The sequence below is a fragment of the Pecten maximus genome, unplaced genomic scaffold (assembly GCF_902652985.1).
Source record: "Pecten maximus unplaced genomic scaffold, xPecMax1.1, whole genome shotgun sequence".
In the NCBI taxonomy this organism is placed as follows: Eukaryota; Metazoa; Mollusca; class Bivalvia; order Pectinida; family Pectinidae; genus Pecten; species Pecten maximus.
This window is the reverse complement of record NW_022979893.1, coordinates 1-24,576: the sequence shown is the minus strand read 5'-3', so window position 1 is coordinate 24,576 and position 24,576 is coordinate 1. Positions and strand designations below refer to the sequence as shown.

General features: G+C 38.4%; 1 long non-coding RNA gene across 24 annotated transcripts; it reads right to left on the bottom strand.

The window, feature by feature from the left end:
* Window positions 1–2,138: 2,138 nt before the first annotated feature.
* Window positions 2,139–23,358, bottom strand: LOC117319273. Of its 24 annotated transcripts, none has more exons than XR_004530657.1 (15): window positions 23,170–23,351; window positions 22,368–22,519; window positions 21,963–22,027; window positions 16,110–18,516; window positions 15,358–15,452; window positions 13,800–14,135; window positions 12,586–12,782; window positions 11,179–11,317; window positions 10,683–10,832; window positions 9,724–9,831; window positions 8,750–8,828; window positions 6,883–6,987; window positions 6,620–6,766; window positions 5,920–6,061; window positions 2,139–4,956 (listed from the first exon to the last, which is right to left on the bottom strand). It is a non-coding gene; the product is annotated as an uncharacterized LOC117319273 (long non-coding RNA). The 24 variants fall into 24 exon arrangements; XR_004530667.1 differs by lacking the exon at window positions 6,883–6,987 and having other exon boundaries at window positions 2,139–4,636; window positions 4,690–4,956; window positions 23,170–23,338; XR_004530648.1 differs by lacking the exon at window positions 6,883–6,987 and having other exon boundaries at window positions 16,110–16,266; window positions 18,328–18,516; window positions 23,170–23,299.
* Window positions 23,359–24,576: the final 1,218 nt, after the last annotated feature.

Below are 24,576 nucleotides of genomic sequence, written 5' to 3'. Positions count from 1 at the left end.
TTAAGTTAGTGTCAACCCCCGGGGTTATATGGTCTGTCAAGTTGATTAAGTTAGTGTCAACCCCGGGATTAGATGGTCTGTCAAGGTGATTAAGTAAGTGTCAACCCCCGGGGTTAGATGGTCTGTCAAGGTGATTAAGTTAGTGTCAACCCCCGGGGTTATATGGTCTGTCAAGTTGATTAAGTTAGTTTCAACCCCGGGATTAGATGGTCTGTCAAGGTGATTAAGTAAGTGTCAACCCCCAGGGTTAGATGGTCTGTCAAGGTGATTAAGTTAGTGTCAACCCCGGGTTAGATGGTCTGTCAAGGTGATTAAGTTAGTGTCAACCCCCGGGGTTAGATGGTCTGTCAAGGTGATTAAGTGTCAACCCCCGGGGTAAAATGGTCTGTCAAGGTGATTAAGTTAGTGTCAACCCCCAGGATTAAATGGTCTGTCAAGGTGATTAAGTTAGTGTCAACCCCCAGGGTTAAATGGTCTGTCAGGGTGATTAAGTTAATGTCAACCCCCGGGGTTAGATGGTCTGTCAGGGTGATTAAGTTAGTGTCAACCCCCGGGGTTATATGGTCTGTCAGGGTGATTAAGTAAGTGTCAACCCCCGGGGTTAGATGGTCTGTCAAGGTGATTAAGTTAATGTCAACCCCCGGGGTTAGATGGTCTGTCAAGGTGATTAAGTTAGTGTCAACCCCCGGGGTTATATGGTCTGTCAGGGTGATTAAGTAAGTGTCAACCCCCGGGGTTAGATGGTCTGTCAAGGTGATTAAGTAAGTGTCAACCCCCGGGGTTAGATGGTCTGTCAAGGTGATTAAGTTAGTGTCAACCCCCGGGGTTATATGGTCTGTCAGGGTGATTAAGTTAATGTCAACCCCCGGGGTTAGATGGTCTGTCAAGGTGATTAAGTAAGTGTCAACCCCCAGGGTTAGATGGTCTGTCAAGGTGATTAAGTAAGTGTCAACCCCCGGGGTTAGATGGTCTGTCAAGGTGATTAAGTTAGTGTCAACCCCCGGGGTTATATGGTCTGTCAGGGTGATTAAGTTAATGTCAACCCCCGGGGTTAGATGGTCTGTCAAGGTGATTAAGTAAGTGTCAACCCCCAGGGTTAGATGGTCTGTCAAGGTGATTAAGTTAGTGTCAACCCCCGGGGTTATATGGTCTGTAAGGGTGATTAAGTTAATGTCAACCCCCGGGGTTAGATGGTCTGTCAAGGTGATTAAGTTAGTGTCAACCCCCGGGATTAGATGGTCTGTCAGGGTGATTAAGTAAGTGTCAACCCCCGGGGTTAGATGGTCTGTCAAGGTGATTAAGTAAGTGTCAACCCCCGGGGTTAGATGGTCTGTCAAGGTGATTAAGTAAGTGTCAACCCCCGGGGTTAGATGGTCTGTCAAGGTGATTAAGTTAGTGTCAGCCCCCGGGGTTATATGGTCTGTCAGGGTGATTAATTTAATGTCAACCCCCGGGGTTAGATGGTCTGTCAAGGTGATTAAGTTATTGTCAACCCCCGGGGTTAGATGGTCTGTCAAGGTGATTAAGTTATTGTCAACCCCCGGGGTTAGATGGTCTGTCAAGGTGATTAAGTTAGTGTCAACCCCCGGGGTAAAATGGTCTGTCAAGGTGATTAAGTTAGTGTCAACCCCCAGGGTTAAATGGTCTGTCAGGGTGATTAAGTAAGTGTCAACCCCCGGGGTTAGATGGTCTGTCAAGGTGATTAAGTTAATGTCAACCCCCGGGGTTAGATGGTCTGTCAGGGTGATTAAGTTAATGTCAACCCCTGGGGTTAGATGGTCTGTCAAGGTGATTAAGTCAGTGTCAACCCCCGGGGTTAGATGGTCTGTCAGGGTGATTAAGTTAGTGTCAACCCCCGGGGTTACATAAATGTATTAAGGTAAACCAGTAAGACAGGTGTCGAGGCCGTTCCGACAGACAGACGTCGAGGCCGTCCCAACTGACAGGTGTCAAAGCTGTCCTGAGAAACAGATGTCAAGGCCCCGACAGACAGGTGTGGAGGCTGTTCCGAAAGACAGGTGTGGAGGCTGTTCCGACAGACAGGTGTCGAGGTTGTCCTGACAGACAGGTGTTAGGGCCATCCCAACAGACAGGTGTCGAGGTTGTCCTGACAGACAGGTGTCAAGGTGAACCAGTAAGACAGGTGACAATTATATTTATTTTTTACATTTCATAAATGCCCTGATTCATCAGGCATCTTTTGCTCTGAAAAAACAGTTATAGTACAGTGCACAACACTACCTACAAAATGTACCCACCTTAGTCAAACAATGCTACCTACAAAATGTACCCATCTCAGTCAAACAATATTAGTACATTGTACAAACTTTGATCAATTTTTGCCATTGCAGGGTAAATTTTAGGTAACATATACTGCCATAAGCTGGCCAGCAATATTTTGTCAGTTTATAAAAGTAACAAGCATTAACAGATAGCCAAGATTAACTGCCATGTATAATTATACTATTATATAATAGACACATCTACAAATGGTATTATATCATTTTTACAGTATAATAACATACAGGTATATATTAGTCATCTATACCATCTAATGTATAATTATACTATACACACATATACAACTGGTATTATATCATTTTTACAGTATAATAACATACATGTATATATTAATCATCTATACCATCTAGTGTATAATTATACTATACACACATATACAACTGGTATTATATCATTTTTACAGTATAATAACATACAGGTATATATTATTCATCTATACCATCTAGTGTATAATTATACTATACACACATATACAACTGGTATTATATCATTTTTACATTATAATAACATGCATGTATATATTAATTAGTCATCTACAGTGTACAAAGTACCCAATAGAAGTGAGAACACAGAACATTTTAAGGTTTAACTTAAATCCATGATTGAAACGATACTGTTGAAAAAATAATTATAACTTAGTTTGTATAAGTGTGCTTTGATACAAGGGAGACAATTTCGTTTTTTTAAATTCCTTAGTTGTCTCCCTTAGAATGTTACATTTCCATATTAGGTTGATGTGTGCATGCTTGTATCTGGTATAAAATTTAACTTTCAAAATCTACCAACATTTCCTTTTTCTTTTTAAATTGTTAGAATCAATTCTCAAATTTGCAAACAGAAATATTTCAATAAGATATTCAATGCCATCCTGAATGTATATACAGTACTTTTAATAAGGTAATTTGTTAAATATTTTGAAATCAGGGGTGGGGACGTGACCTGATTTACAGAACAGGATTAGAACCTCTGGCATACCCTGAAAAGTTGTAAGTTCATAGGTCACTGGCTTGTCATATGCCGGTAAACTGCATTACAAATTCACATCTTACAGTAAAAACATGGAAACACATTTCACATGTCAGGTACTTAACAAAATGAAGTAAAATACAACAGAATACTTCTCTGTTATTTAAACATGACACACCATCCCCCAGAACCCTATCACAGTTTTTCCAATATCAATCTCTCTACTCTGTATTGAATTGACTAAAGTTTGGGTATGATAGGTTCATAGCAATTCTGCAACACGGCTCTACCACAGAGCCAATCAATTTGATCTTGTATGATGGCATGGCTATGATAAAGATGTATCATCTCCTGGTCCTGGGGCACAGTGAGTCTGTGAGATGAGATCACTAGTCACAGACTGGGCCACAGTAACAGTCCGTGAGATGAGATCACTAGTGACATCACCTGGTCCTGGGCCACAGTGACAGTCCGTGAGATGAGATCACTAGTGACAGACTGGGCCACAGTGACAGTCCGTGAGATGAGATCACTAGTCACAGACTGGGTCACAGTGACAGTCTGTGAGATGAGATCACTAGTCACAGACTGGACCACAGTGACAGTCCGTGAGATGAGATCACTAGTGACATCTCCTGGTCCTGGGCCACAGTGACAGTCCGTGAGATGAGATCACTAGTGACATCACCTGGTCCTGGGCCACAGTGACAGTCTGTGAGATGAGATCACTAGTGACATCTCCTGGTCCTGGGCCACAGTGACAGTCCGTGAGAAGAGATCACTAGTGACATCACCTGGTCCTGGGTCACAGTGACAGTCCATGAGATGAGATCACTAGTCACAGACTGGGCCACAGTGACAGTCCGTGAGATGAGATCACTAGTGACATCACCTGGTCCTGGGTCACAGTGACAGTCTGTGAGATGAGATCACTAGTGACATCACCTGGTCCTGGGCCACAGTGACAGTCTGTGAGATGAGATCACTAGTGACATCACCTGGTCCTGGGTCACAGTGACAGTCTGTGAGATGAGATCACTAGTGACATCACCTGGTCCTGGGTCACAGTGACAGTCCATGAGATGAGATCACTAGTGACAGACTGGGTCACAGAGACAGTCCGCGAGATGAGATCACTAGTGACAGTCCGCGAGATGAGATCACTAGTCACAGACTGGGCCACAGTAACAGTCCGTGAGATGAGATCACTAGTGACATCTGGTCCTGGGCCACAGTGACAGTCCATGAGATGAGATCACTAGTCACAGACTGGGCCACAGTGACAGTCCGCGGGATGACATCACTAATGACATCACCTGGTCCTGGGTCACAGTGACAGTCCGTGAGATGAGATCACTAGTGACATCACCTGGTCCTGGGTCACAGTGACAGTCCGTGAGATGAGATCACTAGTGACATCACCTGGTCCTGGGCCACAGTGACAGTCCATGAGATGAGATCACTAGTGACAGACTGGGCCACAGTGACAGTCCGCGGGATGACATCACTAATGACATCACCTGGTCCTGGGCCACAGTGACAGTCCGTGAGATGAGATCACTAGTGACATCACCTTAGCTTGCTCTACTGTTGATTTTTGCCTCTAAAGTATACGTGTCTGGTTCCAATGGAGCATCAGCTTCTCCAATGTCAAGTACATCCATACTGAAGTCTCTCTTTAATTTAAATCTGCCAAAAATATAAAATCAAAAATGTCTCAGTTCATTTAATATTTGAGAGGGGCCCATAATTACCACTGTACCTCAACTGCAAACTGAAGTGAGACAATTAAGAATACAATGTTACAGTGACACATTAAATACAAGATCAGAAGGGGACAGCTCAGAATACAGTGTTATAGTGAATACAAGATCATATGGGGACAGCTAAGAATAAAGTAACATAGAGGAGTAGTCTATAATACTGCCAGTTCAGTGATTTCAAGTACTGTGTCTAAGGACCACAACTACAGTGAGAAATGTGTGTTTTGTGTTGGACTAATCAACACAATTTAAAGGTCAGGACCTAGACAATGACAAAAAAAAAACATTTGCGAATTGAATCTTAGAGTATACCCTATAAATATTATAAAAATGTTCAATCTGTTCTAATGAAAATTTCAAAATTGCTTGTCCTGTACAAGCAAACAGATTTAAAGTAATTTAAGTAAATCAGCCCCTGTATTCAATTACTAATGATTTAAACCTATAACTAATTATTTTGAAGTTAAATTCAAGTCAGCAATGGCTGAAGGTTTAGATACAAACTTCTTACACATCTTAAAACCCAACATTTGACAGGTTCAAGTCCTTTTAAGGATCTGACAGATCTCAGTGCTGCAATACTGGATGTTTACATGAACACAAACGTTGTTATTTTGGGAAATACCTAGTCAATTCACACCTATGTGAATCCACCAGGATAAACATCTTAGTACAGCAAAATAAATATATTCTGACAGTTTGGAATATATACTTCAAATAAATATCAGATATGTCAACATTACACCTAAACATTTCAATCAAAATACCATTAAAATGGAAAACTTGATTTTCTTACCAGAATACTTTCACATACAAACCTTGATGATAAGTTAACTTGGTTCTGTGAGAAATTAAAGCACAGAAATATTGAATTTGATCACTCATTTACCTGTATTCTAAAAAGTAAAGATGATTCCAAATAAAGTTGTGAAGTTTCAGTGATGACTGGGGTCCATGATCTCATTCAAAATGGAGTTATCCCCCTTGGTCTGAGAGTGAAGTTCCAAACTCCATATGACTGCATGATTTTACTTGAAAATACAAACAAATATTCATTCAGAAAGCACTGTTTTTAACAGAATTATTTCATAGTTAGCACACAAGTATCAAATATATAATTCTATGATTCATGATCATATGATTTTCAGGTAGTGAGTTATAAAGTTGTAGTACTCAATTAAGTACGTTATGCAGTGCTTTTGAACAGATTAACCCAAGATGTGTTTGACTCAAGATTTATCATAATGGTGAAATGTGTACATTTGAGCTGCTGGGATTCAAAGTGATATGAATATCCTGAAACTCCAGCCTGCCCAGACTGTCTTTGACACCTACATTGTGACAACTTAACGAGATCCTGACAACTACACATACAAGTTATTACGGCCAATTGATGTTGAAAGACTATGGAACAATATCATTCTGGAGCACCAAGACTGCAAAGGATATCTGAAGTTTGATTCCCAGAGTTCAAAGCAATGGGGATGGGGTTGGTTAGAGACTTCAGTGTAATGCCTGCCAATATGTCAGTAGTCATTACAAGTTGAATGAGGAAGATGAGATATGCCTAACTGCCAACATAATCCCACCTTCCCACACTGGCCTTCAAAGGCCAGTGTACAGTGGATATTCCTCAGAAAGCTGCTATTGGAAATGAGGAGACCTGGGCCACTGTTGTTGGAGAAGAAATCTCCGACACTCTCAAGGTTCTCTGGACTCAGGAAGTCTCATCTTGGCTGTATAAAGATATATGACATTTAATATCTTTAATGTTAATTATTGTATACAGAACATATAATACTAATTTCTAATTAAATATTCAAACAGATATTTAATCTTTGTTTTATTTTACCTTTTGAAATATACAACAACATGGCCTTTGGCATGGCAATCCTCAGGAGACTGTGATAGTCCAACAAATACCAGATCATCGGATGACAAGAATGTTCTTCATAATCTTAGGATTCAACAAGCAAATTCATGGATTTTATATCCCCGCTTTCCTGACATATTACAGGTAAACATTTTTGAGGTTAGGAGTAAACATGTCACGGTAGCTTGACAGAATGATAAATGCTGTTGAGTCATAATATTAGCATGGGAGAAAATCCGTTTTGAATAAATTCATGATGATAAGCGTGTTTGGCGGTATAAGGGGTGGCAAAATAAAGGGTTTTTACTGTATATACATGTACATTGGATTATCAACAATAGAATTAATCCTACTGAAACTTCAGCTTACCAACAAACATACTTATTCTAACTGATATAGTGGTATGATACCCAAGATTTCAAAATGTCATGTATACAAATGTAAAACATATAGATGTATTTAAATGTATAAATATAAATCACAGTCATCAGTTCCCTCACCCTGGTAATATAGTTCTATAGCTATTAGAACCTGTTTCATTTGAAAAGAAATTACTATCTTTCCTGCTGTATTTAGACCAGAGATCCCAGAGGGATCTTGGTGCCCACCATTGAATGATCTTCATAGGTTCCATGTCAGATTGATCTTTTCTCTACTTTTCCCTTTATTTTACTAATCTGTGCAAATTGAGACATCCCTCCAGTACTTTTCAAACAAGGGAATCCTAGCTATATAAGAAATTTGAGATTTAACGATAATGGCTGTTTGTTTGCCAGGTTGTTTTCAGGACAGACTGGTCCAAAAATGCAATACAAGGGACCAAGGGGAACCTACTTATGAAATTTGAGAAAGATCCATTCAGTACTTTGAGAAATAGAGATAACAAACTTCAATTGTAAAAATCCATGATGGCGGTCTGTCGGCCATATTGTTTTCCAATTGATCTCAAAATGCAATTAGCATAACTAGGCACCAAGTTGTCAAAATCCAAGATGGCTGCCTGTCGGCCATGTTGTTTTCAGATTGGTCTCAAAACGCAATATGCATAACTAGGCACCAAGGGAAACCTACATATGAAATTTCAGAAAGATCCATTCAGTACTTTCTCAGAAATAGTGATAACAAACTTCAATTGTCAAAATCCAAGATGGCTGCCTGTCGGCCATGTTGTTTTCTGATTGGTCTCAAATCACAATATGCATACCTTGGCACCAAGGGGAACCTACTTATGAATTTGAGAAAGATCCCTTCAGTACTTTCTCAGAAATAGCGATAACAAACTTCAATTGTAAAAATTCAAGATGGCTGCCTGTCGACCATGTTGTTTTCCGATTGGTCTCAAAACGCAATATGCATAACTAAGCACCAAGGGGAACCTACATATGAAATTTGAGAAAGATCCCTTCAGTACTTTCTGAGAAATAGCGATAACAAGAATTGTTTACGGCCGGAGGGACGGAGGGACGGACGGACGGACGGAGGGACGGACGGACCACGGACGCAGGGCGATTTGAATAGCCCACCATCTGATGATGGTGGGCTAAAAATGACAATAATTCACTACATCATCTTGGTCATTCACTCAGTCTTATATAAACTACACACAAATTATTGTGTAAATATAATGGAAACCACAAACCTAGTGGTTTCACCAAAAAAATCCGAAATTGGAACTACCACAATTTGAGTTTCCAAATATATTGTTCTGATCATTGTCACAAAATTTCAGAAAGATCTGGTGAAAACTGAGCGAATGCCGGACACAGTTTGCCTACGGACAGAGGGACAAGCTGATTCCAGTATATCCCCCCCCCCTAACTTTGTTGCAGGGGGTATAATCACATACCTGAAGGGGTGTTGTCCAAGTATAGTTTGTGCTGTTCCTAAGTGAACCCAGTCTTTGGGTAGACATCTTCAATCATGACCTGTAACAGACAGCAGCTGTGGTAGAATGTTGTTCTTGTTTTTAGGAAGTTTTTTGTGTCCAGGAGATGAAATTTTCCAAGTAGATCGTGCAGAATATATATCATTAGCTCTGTTCTACACGCAATCTATCAAAAATAAACACATAGTTTTAACTTATGATTAAACTACATATATTATTGTGTAAATGAATACTTTCTCCAAAAAATTCCAACACTTTCTCCATATAGTTTCCATGGATACGAGGGATAATAAACTGGGTAAAATAAACCAGGCTTCAGTTTATAGAGATTGTTAAATTCCCAATTAGTTACTTTGGGTTTGTTATATGAAATCAAATAACTATTTAATTAACACTAATCAACGAGTATCATGCTTATAAATAATGCCCACATTTATATGAAAAAGGTGAGTTATCTCCCTTCAATCATCCCATCAAGACAGGTGTTAGGTAAGTTTTATTTCACCTGTCTTTGATCTAATTCTCTCACCTGTAGAAGTCCATGACCAAATTATCTCACCTGTCCAAGTCCATGACCAAATTATTTCACCTGTCCAAGTATATCACCTGTCCAAGTCTGTGACCTAATTTTCTCACCTGTAGAAGTCTATGACCAAATTATCTCACCTGTAGAAGTCCATGACCAAATTATCTCACCTGTCCAAGTCCATGACCACATTATCTCACCTGACCAAGTCTATGACCAAATTATTCACCTGTAGAAGTCTGTGACCTAATTATCTCACCTGTCCAAGTCTGTGGCCTAATTATCTCACCTGTCCAAGTCTATGACCTAATTATCTCACCTGTCCAAGTCTGTGACCTAATTATCTCACCTGTCCAAGTCTGTGACCTAATTATCTCACCTGTCCAAGTCTGTGACCTAATTATCTCACCTGTAGAAGTCTGTGACCAAGATCCATGTGTCTACATTTGTATTCATCCAGTTTTGCTAACATGCTGACCTGTTTTTGCTGCAGTTGTGTCAAATCTGTGACTATCATCTGAAATACAGTTGTAGGTGTGGCATTTAAAGTTTGTGACAGGACATTATCTGCAACACTGTAGGTAAAATGAAGGTAACCATTGTACAATATTGTGGCCCAGTTTTATCTGTTAATAACCACAGATGAAATTTTGCTGTCTAATACTAATTTAACAGAATTATTTTACTTTACTTTCATACAAAAGGGTCTTAATGATATACCAAAAAAATAACAACATTGTATGGTTATAATTTACATGATGAAGGTTTATATCAGATGAACTTCACTTTATTACTACTGCTGCTGAAATATACCTCAAAACCCTGTGACATCTCACCCTCCAAAACTTGACCTTTCAGTCTCCAAACCTTGACCTTTCACCATACAACCCTTACTTCTGTCCCTCCAAGACTTGACCTTCAACCCTCTAAACTTTGACCTTTTGGTCTCCAAACCTTGACCTGTCCCACTGCAATCATGAACCTTTCCTTTTGTCCCTCCAAGCCTTAATTATTACCTTTAACGCTCCAAACCTTGACCTTTCACCATACAAACCCTTACTTCTGTCCCTCCAAGACTTGACCTTGGACCCTCTAAATTTTGACCTTTTGGTCTCCAAACCTTGACCTGTCACACTGCAATCATGAACCTTTCCTTTTGTCCCTTCAAACCTTAATTATTACCTTTAGCCCTCAAAACTTTGATCTTTCAGTCTTCAAACCTTGACCTTTCACTCTCCAAACATTGCCTTTTCAGCCTGCAATTTAACCTTGATATCTGACCCTCAAAGCTTTGACCTTTCACCCTCCAAACCTTGACATGTCACTCTCAGTATTGTGTACATCACCATGGCCTAATGTACCACTTACATTACAGTCATCTTTTGATGGTACAGCTTTGTCTGTTATTCCTGGTGTTTCACCTGATGGAAGAGCTTCTGACCATGGGGACTGGATTGAGGGCCTCAGAATCAGGATTGTCTAACTAGGTCAAATAAGGGGATGGATTCCTGGACAAAACTAAACAGATTTTCTCTATCATAACAATTGCAGTGTCATTTTTGATACTATAGAATTTTCCCGGATTGTTCTGTTTTTCCTTGGAAAATGAATTATCATTATTATTTTCATAAAGAGAGAACATTTATCATGTTGATAACTATTAATAGATTAAGGCTCAAGAAAAATCTTAATCAATTTAAAGATCAGTTTTCAAACCTTGACCTTTCACTCTCCAAACATTGCCTTTTTAGCCTGCAATTTAACCTTGATATCTGACCCTCAAAGCTTTGACCTTTCACCCTCCAAACCTTGACATGTCACTTTCAGTACTGTGTACATCACCATGGCCTAATGTAGCACTTACAGTACAGCCATGTTGATGGTACAGCTTTGTCTGTTATTCCTGGTGTTTCATCTGATGGAAGAGCTTCTGACCATGGGACTGGTATCTGTGTCCCTCATGATCAGGATTGTCTAACTTGGCCAAATAATGGGATGGACTCCTGGACAAAAGTTTGATTCATTAGGAATGGCTGAATCAAGTTGTCGATACAAACCTGCTACACAATTTAAAACCCAACATTTGACATGTTTAAACCTTTTAAAGATATGACAGGTCTCCATGTTGGAATACCGGATGGTTACATGCACCACCAGTGCTATTTTGGGAAATACCTGGTCATTTTGCACAGTACAGAAAAATAAGTATATTCTGACATGTATACTTCAAAAAAATATCAGATATGTCAACATTACATCTAAACATTTCAACCAAAATACCATTACAAGAGGCCAATGGGCCCTAACGGTCACTTGAGGTGTTATATATATAATTCTATGATTTTACCATATCTAACTCCTGTGACCTAGAGGCCAAGGTCATTCATTTTGAACAAACGTTGTATTACTTCATTCATACATATACATATCAGGCCTCTGGGCCGCTTGGTTATTGAGAAGAAGTCATTAAAAGCTCTTAGCATGTTTGAACCCTGTGACCTTGAATGTAGGCCAAGGACATTCCTCTAAATAAACTTTGTACCACTTCATCCCAGCATGCAACAGACCCAATATCAGGTCTCTGGGCCTCTTGGTTATCGATTAAATATTTTAACATATTTGACCGTAGCTGTGACCTTGAATGAAGGTCAAGGTTAGCCATACTTGGTACCCCTACATATCAACATGCTACTAATAGGGCTCAAAATGGCACCTATTTTAGTGTCCATGGTGCCTTAAATTAACCATTGGTGACCAGTTATTGACCTATAAGGCTTCTGCATGGCCACTAAAATGATTGTGTAAATTTTCAATTTGGTTCAATCTTTCAAAGGTTGCAGTCAATGATCAAAAGACAGTCGAAAAAGTTACTGACAGATATTACCTGATCTAAAGAATTGAAAGTTTCTCGTTTTTAATTTAAGACAGCTAGGCCAGGCAACTTATTTTTCAAATTGATTATGACTGGTAAAAATATCCACCTTGAACATCTGTCCTCTCAGATATAGTTTTTATCTTCCTAGTAGGCTTAGCTTCGGCTTTAAGCTTTAACTTAGCAATTCGTCACCTTCCCCTAGATACATTGTATAACCTCTTGAATGTCTTATCTTCACAAGATGTCAAGGTACTGTCTAGCAAAACTCCCCAAGTCAATAAGTTCACCATTGACATTTTTTGTTCTGTTACTAAGAACACTGGAAACAGACATATCAATGAACTTGCCAAACAGATCTGCTGAAATAGTGTTGCCATCTGTTCTGTGTGTGACTACCTTGGGGTCAGTGCCAGCTGCAATGGTGAAATCTCCGATGGTCCAAGCAACAGGAGGGCCTCACCAAGGATCCTGTCTGCTGTACTGCAGGTGCAATCCTTGTCATTTCAGCCCTGTTCCTGGCGTATGGATTAGTTAATTTCCATTTCAGTTTGGTGGTCACTGCCTTTACATGCCCCATGCCGGATCAGTCAAATCTATGGAGTATCAAAATTAAAATACAATTTCATCTAATTCACAAAAGAATAATGTAAAATTAGACTTCCCCTTACTAATTAAGAACTCATACAACTTTCTCGATGAATTAATCTCTGAATGAAATTATAAATGATATTTTCCACAATCTGGCTGTCCAATGGCTACGAAAACAAATCTTAAATCTGCACAATCCGCCTTTCAATGAGAGGGCCATGCAAGGACGTAATTTTCTCTCCATTCTTAGTTAAAGGGCATTCTGTCGTTGAAATGATTTTATGGGTGACATATATATATATATATATACAATTCATTTGATTCCAACCGTCAAAATTCTAATCATACAGTTGTATCCAAATATAAACACCAAACATTTTCAACACATTATATGGTTCCCATAACAGAACAATTTTTCATTGTTTGAAGATAAATCCAAACAACTTTTATATAGGAAAAACTCTGGCAAATTAGAGCAATCACTAAACTGTAACAGTTTGGTAACTCTTTAAAAGATACAATATAATCTTAAAAGTAAAATGAACACAAAAATTCTCAGTTGGTACTTGCTTCACAATCCAATAATGTGCCAAAAATACAGATGATGATAAAAAATATTAATGCATACTGTATAATAATATTGATCAAATTAATCACCAGAATTATATTCATGAATTCATTCAGATAAATATACATTTAGTAAGGACTGAAATCATTATACTAAACAAACAAGTTCATGAATCAGTTTCACAACAAACAGAATAAATACATTAACACAAATCAAACTCCATCAGCTGATAGGTTTCCCGCAGTCCCACAGTAATGTCCGCGAGGTGAGTACACCCATAGTTGATTCCACTCGACGACAGACACTGGCCTCCTCCCTAAGTACGGCCATACTGAAACCCTTAATATGGGCATAAGTTTACCCCTTGGGTCTATGAATTTTGTGTTGTACCGTACACTATGGAAACTCCCTTCCTCTGCAGATAGATGGTGCCTCTGACTGTGATGACACTTACCAAGGGTAAGTTGATTTTGGCGGTTCGAGCGGAAAACACATTGCCCAGAGAAGTAAGTGATGGATGTCAAATGTACTTCTGGGGTGGCACAATCAGATCCAGTACATGCCAACACTGGACATCTCATACCCTTGATCCAGTCAGGACGGATGTCTTCGTCCAAGTACTCCAGCTCCAAGGGTGACACAATCAGGTCTAGTACATGTCAACGCTGGACACCTCATGTCCTCGGTCTGTCAGGACGGATGTCTTCGTCCAAGTACTCCCGCTCCAAGGGTGACACAAACAGGTCCAGTATATCCATGGTAGCTGATAATTCTCACCAGTGAAGACTAGCTGTTGAGTAAAAGAAGAAAACATCTCAGTTCATTTCCTTTTCGAGGGGTGGCCCACAATCACAATTGTACCTCAACTATCAAGTGAAGTGAACATATTCATGACAGAAGAATATTTATCATTAGTACTTTCACGCTTCACTTTAACCACAACACTCGTAACTGGAATATCATAAACACAATATGAATTTTAAATGTATAATTTGTCTCCACATTTAATATTTCACACATTTTTTAAGGAGGGAATCTGGCTGCAGGTTTGATTTTCCTATCTACTCTAGTTTACCGAGGAGTTGTCTCCCTTAGATTGCTATGTACCTGGTTATCAATATCGAGCCAATCTGACTAATCACATTTACTCTCATTCTCAGTATCTAAATGCATCCAAGCCTGCGGTGTTTCACTATCTATCAAATCAAAGCTGCTAAAAATATTTACAGATTTATGTCTCTCATAAAACAACATCTCATGGAAACAGCAAGAATGGAATTCAATAGTGATTTTAGTAATTATTAAGTTTGATTTCTTTCTATTGTAATATCATTATATGCCAATTTTCCTGTAAAATCAAATAACTGGTGTTCAGTCAAATTTCAGGTAGTAACAACCACATGAGTCCCAAAATGTTAAATTAAACTATTTCCAGAAATTCTGTCCCATCAAAATTTGATCAATACAGGACTCGAGATTCACATGTAGGTCAATCAGTAAGTTAATTTCATGCATACTGTATACATCGTATAAATGCACATTTTTTGCACACTGACATTTTAACAGACTGGAGTAAACAAACTATGACAATGTAATCATATCGAATCTTCAGTTGGCACAAAACTAATTTAGAGCATCATGGTAATATGCTCAATTTATCTCTTCATAAACAACCAGGCTCTTTTTGAGGTGGGCTCTCCTTGTAGTAGCTGGTGACTACCTCACTAAAACAACATATAGGAGACCTGTCCCATATCATCCAGAGCAATTCAGGTAAATTATAAAGGACACAACCATGACAGCACAGACCGGCCCAAGCTTCCCAAGAAACATAAACCTGACAGTGATACTGACGGAGCTATCATGGCCCCTTAAAGGAATAGAGATAATTTGGATTACAGACCACAGATGAAGACGAGTGAACAACCCTTCACCACCTGATGATGGGGCTCAGAAATAAGAAATACACACATTCCTTTCCCAGCGGGTGTGGTCTGCCTCGTATCTCATACCTCATCTGTTCAAGTTATAGGGGTGTTGCTCCTCGGTAAACTCATTAGTTACCACACCTGACAGAAATACAGCCGAATTCTCTGGGCACCAGAACCTGACAGGTTACCAATAAAGAAGTTTTATTTTTTTATTCTTACCGGTAATTCAAATATCTGGAATATTGTCATAAAAATGAAAATGATTATTATTATTAAAACCACACTGTATAAAAATGAAGCAGGCATTAGCACTTTTCAAAATTGCTCCAAAAAACTTTCAAAATGAAAATAAAGGATACTACTGTAAGTATAGGTTTAATTTGATTCAAATATTTTTAAACAGTTCTATAACTGACCTCTTACCAAACAAGAGGCACATGGGCCTCCCAACTATGTATCCCTAAAGTGGTTCATGACACACTGTCTTGGCCTCCCAACTATGTATCCCTAAAGTGGTTCATGACACACTGTCTTGGCCTCCCAACTATGTATCCCTAAAGTGGTTCATGACACACTGTATTGGCCTCCCAACTATGTATCCCTAAAGTGGTTCATGACACACCACCTTGGCCTCCCATGTACGTAACCTTAAAAGCTTCATTATACCATGTCATAGGTTATGCCCCAGTTACATATGGCAAAACACAAATGGGGCAAATTAAAAGAAAATAATGAAAAGGTACATAAATGAGACAATGACTTCTCACCTGAAGATCTTTATCTTTTCAATTACATAATGTCATAACAAACTAATTCAGAGACAAAAATATTACCTTGATCTTTGAACACTTGACCTATGGATCTGGTGACCTTGAAGCAATAATGTTAACGTCAAAATCTGGACAGACAGATGAGAGGATTTTTATTGTACAGTTAAAAGCCCAGAGATCTGAGACCCTGATTTTCTTGCCTTTGCGCAAATTAATGACACTGGAATGACAAAACAATTAGTCATTAATCTACAGATCTTTGGTTTACATAGATAACATCTTGCCTACTGTATTGGATTTGATCCATTCAGTACTTCTCCAAATAAAGTGATAATGAGAATGCTGACAGGTTAACAAGGGCCCCCTCATATGACTATTTATCTCCCATAATCATCAATCCTTGAGCTATGGAACCAATAATCAGACCAAGTGAATTTATCGTTGCCAATTGACTCCTTTTGAATTCTGACAAACTTCACGATGTCATAACTAGTGCTGCAGCGGTAATCCGTGGTATGGTATATCGTGGTATAAATGGCACGGTTCGGTTCACAGTATTTTGATCTCGCAGCGCGGTAATTTGTATCGCTCATTTAAATTTTATATATATATAGGAATTTTTCTTTCAGACGACCCTTGACCAGAGACAAAGACTTCTTAGGCATGTGTCGCCGTCGGAAAAATCATATCAGATAGGAAAAGAGCCCACCAGCGGCCTGTTATGTTATGTGAGTAGTATTAACATGTATTTGCAAGTCCTTTAAGATAGGCCTAATGTTACTATCAGTATTATGTTTGAAATATTACATTTGAATACTGACGGACCAGTTTGTTCTCATAAACAAACAGGCCCAGATCAATCGGAAATCGAATAGAATTCTAATTGAAAACAAAATAATTCAAGATTTAAATTAGATGATTTAAGAAGAAAACAATTAAGAAAAAATGTAAAACATATATTAACCCAATGTGTCAAGTGTACTAATAGTATATAGGTCTCTGATAATAATAAACATGTCAAAGCTTCTAAGAGTATTTTATTTTAATTAAACTTTATTAACATTTTTTATAATTACAGCTGTAATGTGATGGCTAAATTTGTACAAATACTAGTAACCTAATTAGTGAATTCGTGATAGTACCCCTGGATTTATGTTTGTATCCCTCCAATTTTCAGACAGGATAAAATAACTAATGGGGCACTCTGTAAATGTACCGTGATATGTACTGTACCGTGAGACAAGTATCGTGATACGTATCGTATCGTGAGGGAAGCGTATCGTTGCAGCACTAGTCATAACAAAATGTTCATAAGCGAAAATAAAGTTACAAAATTTGGCCTTGACCTTTGACCCAGTAACCTTGAAAGATTTTTGTTTGTTTTTGTTTAACGTCCTATTAACAGCCAGGGTCATTTAAGGACGTGCCAGGTTTTGGAGGTGGAGGACAGCCAGAGTACCCGGAAAAAACCACCGGCCTACGGTCAGTACCTGGCAACTGCCCCACGTAGGTTTCAAACTCGCAACCCAGTGGTGGAGGGCTAGTGATAAAGTGTCGGGACACCTTAACCACTCGGCCACCGCAGCCCCACATTGTTATAACAAAATGTTTATCAGTGAAAAGGTAAAAAATTTGACCTTGACCTGGTGATTTGACTTAGCTATAACCATGCAACCTTGATGCTTGGTCAACTTTGTTACATTGTTTTATTCTGACCCAAATATGATTACAGGTGTATTGGTGTGCTCTTATATGCCATTTACATTATTTTTCAGGTAGTGAAATCTTCAAACTTTCATTTGATATAGATTTCACATCATTTGAACTTTAAATGAGCAATTGAGGGGATTGAGTCCTTGGTAATAACATATAGTGAAATAATTTGTTGTGTGAGACCTTTATTAGAGACTGGACACATATTAGAACAAATACAAAATAGATTAGAAAGGCCACATATTCTATTTATCACAACATTAACCTTGATCTTGAAAACAAACCCATATTTCACATTTCTGTATCAATAAGTCTAAAAGCATGTGAAGTTTGAAAACATCTACCCTTACTGTTTTTGAGATGTGTCCTAGAATGGAATTGCTGACAGACTACTTATAATAAATTAGGATGACTCTCTATCAAGATACAAGATTGTATTAATCTAATCATGGTTCTGAACAGACTATTGTTCATGTAAAAAAATGCTGCATGAAAAATAAATAAAGTCAAATTTCACCTGTCAAACTACATAAAACTACCATATGATACAGTGGATTATCTCCCTTACACAGTTAAGGGAAAGTCCACTGGTGAAGAATGAAGTGTCAGTAAAAACTAAACCTTACAGTATCTGTATGCTATGGTGTAGTTATCATACAGTTAGCAGGCTATTGTTTATACTTTGTGTGACTGTGTGGTTAACCAGCAGCTTTCTTCTCAGAATCCTCCTCCCCTTTCCTCAATTCTTTCTGATAACCTAAAGTAAAACAAGAAGGTACATATTAAATCTACCAACTTTTCTGTTTCTCATCACATTTATTTTTTTAACAGACATTCTCTGCAAGAGTTGCTTTAAAATGCTTTAAATGATAATAACCAATTACAATTTTTTTTTAAAGTCAGCTACCAATTTATAACTTATAATCTGCTAAACTGTGTATTTCAAGCCCCTTTATGAGAAAGTCAAAAATTATTACAAATATATATGTACGTTGTACACTAAAATATATCTGGGAATTCTAAACAACAGGGCCATTGCCCTTAAACGTCATCTGACAATTGAACCGTTATATATAGAGGATCTAACAGGAGTGTCTGTGTGATATGCGTTCCTTTGTGGGGTTACAGCTGCCTCATTTATATAATGTATGATTGCCCTCTCCCAATGATGTTTTACACCTATTTGGTAGAAATCCACTCAGAGGTTTAGGAGCAGTAGGGTTTTAAAGCAAAATTACAATAAAGTTCCCCATTTGAGGCCCCACCACTCAGGCCCCATGGGTCACACGTACCAGCCTCTTCTACAAAAAAATATGAACGCCCTTCCTCAATGATGCTTTACACCAAATTTGGTAGTAATCTGATTTGGGGTTCAGGAAGAGTAGTGTTTTGAAAGTAAAAGTTTAACAGCGGCGGCTTTTAGTGATGTACTATGTATGTTAAAGTTTATAACTTTTAATAGTTGAGAAAAATACAAGTCCCATTAACCTTTGTTTTTACACATGACGCACGGCATAAAAAGTACCCAAATACTTTTTATACACTTACCAAAACATATCCCCCCCCCCCCCCCCACCCTTGACAGGAGTATCTCAACCCTCATGTAAGAGTTTGACTGGTCAGCACTCGGCAAGACTCGTGCTGACAGGCCAAACTCTTAAACTTGGGTTGATATATTCCTGTCCACGGAACAGACCCATGTTAGATTCTATTAATCTTAACTTTATCATCTAAATTGTGTGAAGATATGATAAGAGGACACAGGGGGTGTCATTTACAATGTTTCTGACCCCACCCAACCAAATCCCCACCAAAGGGCCAAAACAATTTTTTTTATCCAACCTTCATATGCATATAAGATATCTCACAACTCATGGTAGATGGAAAGAAACAAGAGGCCCAGAGGGCCTGTATCGCTCACCTGGTTTCATGAGATATGAAACAAAAATGATGCTTAAGTATATTTGTCGCTGGTATTGCTATGTCAATATATATCATAAGCATTTTATATGGGTACATGTACATTGGTTTTAGGGATGTTACCACACAAATGTGAGTGATATCCATTGCTTAATTTCAGAGAAGATCTTGTTTAGACCAATTGACTCCTTTTGACCCTGCCCTCTGCCCCCTGGGGGGTCATCTCCTTCCTTTATACAATTTTGAATCCCTACCCCAATAGGATGCTAATAGTCAAATATGAGCTGTTTCAGAGAAGTTGTTCATATCAATTTAGCCAAATTGACCCCTTTTGACCAAGCCCCTCAGCCTCCAGGGGGACTCGGCCCCATCATTTGTACAATTTTGAATCCTTAACCCAAGGGAATGCTACCAGTCACATATTAAAGATATCCATTGCTTAGTTTCAGAGAAAAAGTTGTTTATATCAATTCTGCCAAAATAACCCCTTTTGGCCCCGCTTCTTAGCTAGGTCCCCTGGGGTCAGCCCTGTCATATGTACAATTTTGAATCCCTACCCTAGGGGTTGCTACCAGGCAAATATGAGCGATATCCATTGCTTAGTTTCCGAGAAGAAGTTGTTCATATCAATTTAGCCGAATTGACCCCTTTTGGTCCCGCCCCTCAGCCCCCAGGGAGGTAGACCCCACCATTTGTACAATTTTGAATCCCTACCCCAAAGGGATTCTCACAGTCAAAATTGAGCAATATATATTGCTTAGTTTCAGAGGAGAAGTTGTTCATATTAATTTAGCCAAATTGACCCCTCTTGGCCCCGCCCCTCAGGCCCCCCGGAGGTCAGCCACACCATTTGTACAATTTTGAATCTCCATCCCATAGTGTTGCTACAAGGCAAATATGAGCCATATCCTTTGCTCGGTTTCAGAGAAGAAGTCAATTATATCAATATAGCCCAATTGACCACATTTGGCCCCATCCCTCAGGCCCCTAGGGAGACAGCACCACCATTTGTACAATTTTGAATCCCCACCCCAAAGTGATGCTAACACGCAAATATGAGTGATATCCATTGCTCGGTTCCAGAGATGAAGTTGTTAATATCAATATATCTATATTGACCCAGTTTGGCCCCGTCCCTCAGGCCCCTAGGGGGTCAGCAACACCATTTGTACAATTTTGAATCCCCACCCCATAGTGATGCTTCCAGGCAAATAGGGGCAATATCCTTTGCACGGTTTCAGAGAAGTCGTTTATATCAATATAGCCAAATTGACCCCTTTTGGCCCCGCCCCTCAGGCCCCTGGGGGGTCAGCCCCATCATTTGTACAATTTTGAGTCCCCTACCCATAGGGATGCTTCTGACAAAATTTGGTCAAATTCTGATAAGTGGTTATGAAGAAGAAGTCAATTGTTGACGGACGGACGGACGACAGACGGCGGACACCACGGTATGGCATAAGCTCACCTTGGTCCTTCGGACCAGGTGAGCTAAAAAACTATGGTCCGGTATCAGCAGATGTGAAAGATCAAAATGTGGGTCAAGTGACCCCTACATTGGTACATGGAGTAAAGTGTAGGTGAACCCAAAGTATGAAGTTTCTGAGACAATTCAGTAGTGTAGGAGGTAGAGCCTGGACAAGATAAAATACAGAAGGTAGACTAAAGATGGAAAAAATACAGCACTATAGATATCCATGATAATTGTCTTCTATCACAACTCATGATACAGCCAACTGTCTAACTTGATAATGAAGACCTTAACTAATACTGTGACCCTGACCGTGACGTTAACACCTCAATCTGACCTTGGCCAAAAAAATCACTATGACCTTGACCTCTTGAGAATTGAGTAGTCTAGACACCTTATTTAAAGAACTTCAATTTACATATACAGATATTTATTGATGATTCCTCTATTCCCATGGCAAGCTTGTTAGACTTGTAACACATAATAAATTAACAAACACCAAATTGAATTGAAATTAACAAACACCAAATTGAATTGAAATAAGGCCGTTTTATTAACGACGTAAGGATATCAATAATGTATATATACATTTTACATACATTGTTACATCAAGTCTAAGATGGGGATATGCAAAACGCCCATCAAAAATATGTTTACATACATTGTTACATAATATAAAGTCTAAGATGGGGATATGCAAAACGCCCCATGGATCTAGGTGGATTGAAGGGGAGGTGGTGGGAAAAGATATAGAGCTTCCAGCTAAACTATAATTAGTAATCACTAATTATAAAAATAAACAAACGTGTACAGACCTTGTTCCTCCATATCTCAGCGGCCTCTGACCTCTGCGACCAGTGGCCCTGTACTTATATAGGAGCTATAAATAGAAGCAGACTAACTCTGCATCCTTAGCCAATCACCTCACTTCAAATTCTAAAATGGTCAGCATCCATATGATGCACAAAAACTTGAAATAATTACGAATGAAATAATCCATAATATAAATGACATGATAAAGTGGAACATATATAAATGACATTAAACAAAGTTTAATTTGTATTTATAAGGAGACACAAAGCATGGCATATTATCCCTCCTGCCAAGCTGGTAAAATTTTACCTTTAATTCTCAAATTATTTTTACAATACCAACTTTAGAATAAGTGCCCAGTTAAATGAACTGTAACTAAAATCTAGAATCATGTTTGAAATCAGTACCTGCTCTTGTTCCTTCCATTTGCGTATTCTTACTTCCTTACTCTCGTTTACGTCTAGATAAGTTTGGTACCATTTCGTCATGATTCGTGATCTCGTCCTACGTGTGGGTTCAGGTACAGCTATGAGACTTGCTTTAGGAAGACTGGTCGGCCCTGAAAAGTTCATCTCATCTTTAGACTTATTCATCTTTAACAGTTTTGTTTTCTCGTTAAGATACAATATAACATCAGAGCATGTCTCTAGTTTGTACACAATTTCAATTCCAAAAAGAGAGAGAGAACATCCTGTTTATCTGAATGAAGTAAATTTTGAATTTGGTAAAGTGTTTTGTTTGGCATTAGAAAATATAACTTAGAGAAAAGCAATACACAAACCAATCATTATAATCACAGGTAACATTTAGTTATGGAAGAATCTTAATCAATTAAAGATCCAGTAGTAGTTGTTAATTGACAAATCAATAATCTTAATCACAGAGTCAATTGTGGTAAAACTTATAACACTACAGGATATAGAACGGGCATTATATATTACTGGATGTTTTGTCCACATTCCTTTTGACTTGATTGAACAAATGAAGATTGGTGATTCAATGAATGTAATTTCTATTTTTATTGATGTAAAAAAGGAGATAAATTTTATATAAAATATCAATTAAGGATTTTTGTTTTGGTAAATCAAATTTTAATCCTGGGTCAATATCTCTTCCTTGTGCCCATATATGGTAACTACATACAAACCTAAACAAAGGTCCATAACTACTATCAATAATGATTAACAAACCCAATGTGCTACCTTGTACCTTTGTCTATAAACTTCAGGAATGTCTGATGATGATACTCGTCCCATCCTCCTCGTACACCTCCAGTTTACCAAAGAAATATCTAGAAATGACAGAATACACAACTGTTTCATCAAAGCAAAACGTTCAACTACAACTCACATTATATTTTTAGATATATTAACAGTTTCAATTATAAAATGTTAAAAGTACAGCCAGAAAAAATACATTGTAATTACTGAATGTGAGACATTAAACAAGAGGCCCATAGGGCCTGTATTTCTCACCTGGTTGGATTTGACCAAACATCAAAATAATATCAAAAGATCCGGCCTATCACAAGGAGACTTAACACGAACATACCGCAGCCTCCCAAAACACACATACGCACTCGCTACACGCATACATGTCGCACGCACGGGAGGCCGTCATTAAATGACCTTAGCTGTTAATAATATTTATGTTAATGGAAGTATGGAAAGGACCTATATAGGCTAAGCCTGTTGTCCAATCCAATGTGTATATCTATCTCTATTATGAAATATTGTTTTTGAATTAATTCAAACGCTTGATTGAATAAAATATTTTGAAATGAAATTAATTAATAAGTTCACGTTGAGATCAGCTATACATCCATGGATTTCTAAGACATGACAATCTACCTAACAGAATATGGCACATTAAGTAGCCGTATTCACAACAAACCAAAGACTGTCAGATAACAATCAAACATGCGAGTAATGAGTATACTTGCCCTTGTATAACTGGAAATAACATGACGTCATACATAATTAACAATTTAAAAGTTATCCCCCTGAAGAGTACCTCAGGGGGACTTTCATGTATAACATTGTCCTGATGAAGACCACACGACTTGGTCAAAAGTAGTCGACAAATAAATTTTAATCTTAACAGTGTACGCTTGAGTATGTTGCGGTTATTATCCCTGATTAAAAATATTCCAATTGTAAAAGTGTATGTAGTCATGAGCACTGAGGACGTTCATGGTAGCTAGGAGACTGCAATAAATATTATCATGGACATTCCAGATTTTGTATATTGCCTCTGTCATGGATGATACAGTTATTGTAAACATCATGATTGACCACTACGACCAACAGATGCGCTATAGTTTTGAGAGTTTTATAAAAGAAAATATTTCATCATGTTATCACTGATCCATGATACACATTTTATAGGAAAAACATGTGATTTTGCGTCTGACTAGGCTCTGTATAAATTACCACCAACAAAGTATGGTCCTAAAAGAAAACAAAGAATATTTACATTCTGTGTGACAGTCTCCCATTACTCCTGTGTTAAACCAGATGGTATTGATCACCGTATAAATGCAGCCCAGATCACATGACGTCACTTCCGTCAGCGTCAAAAAAATGTTTGGCAATGTGTTGCGGGTGAATCAAACCT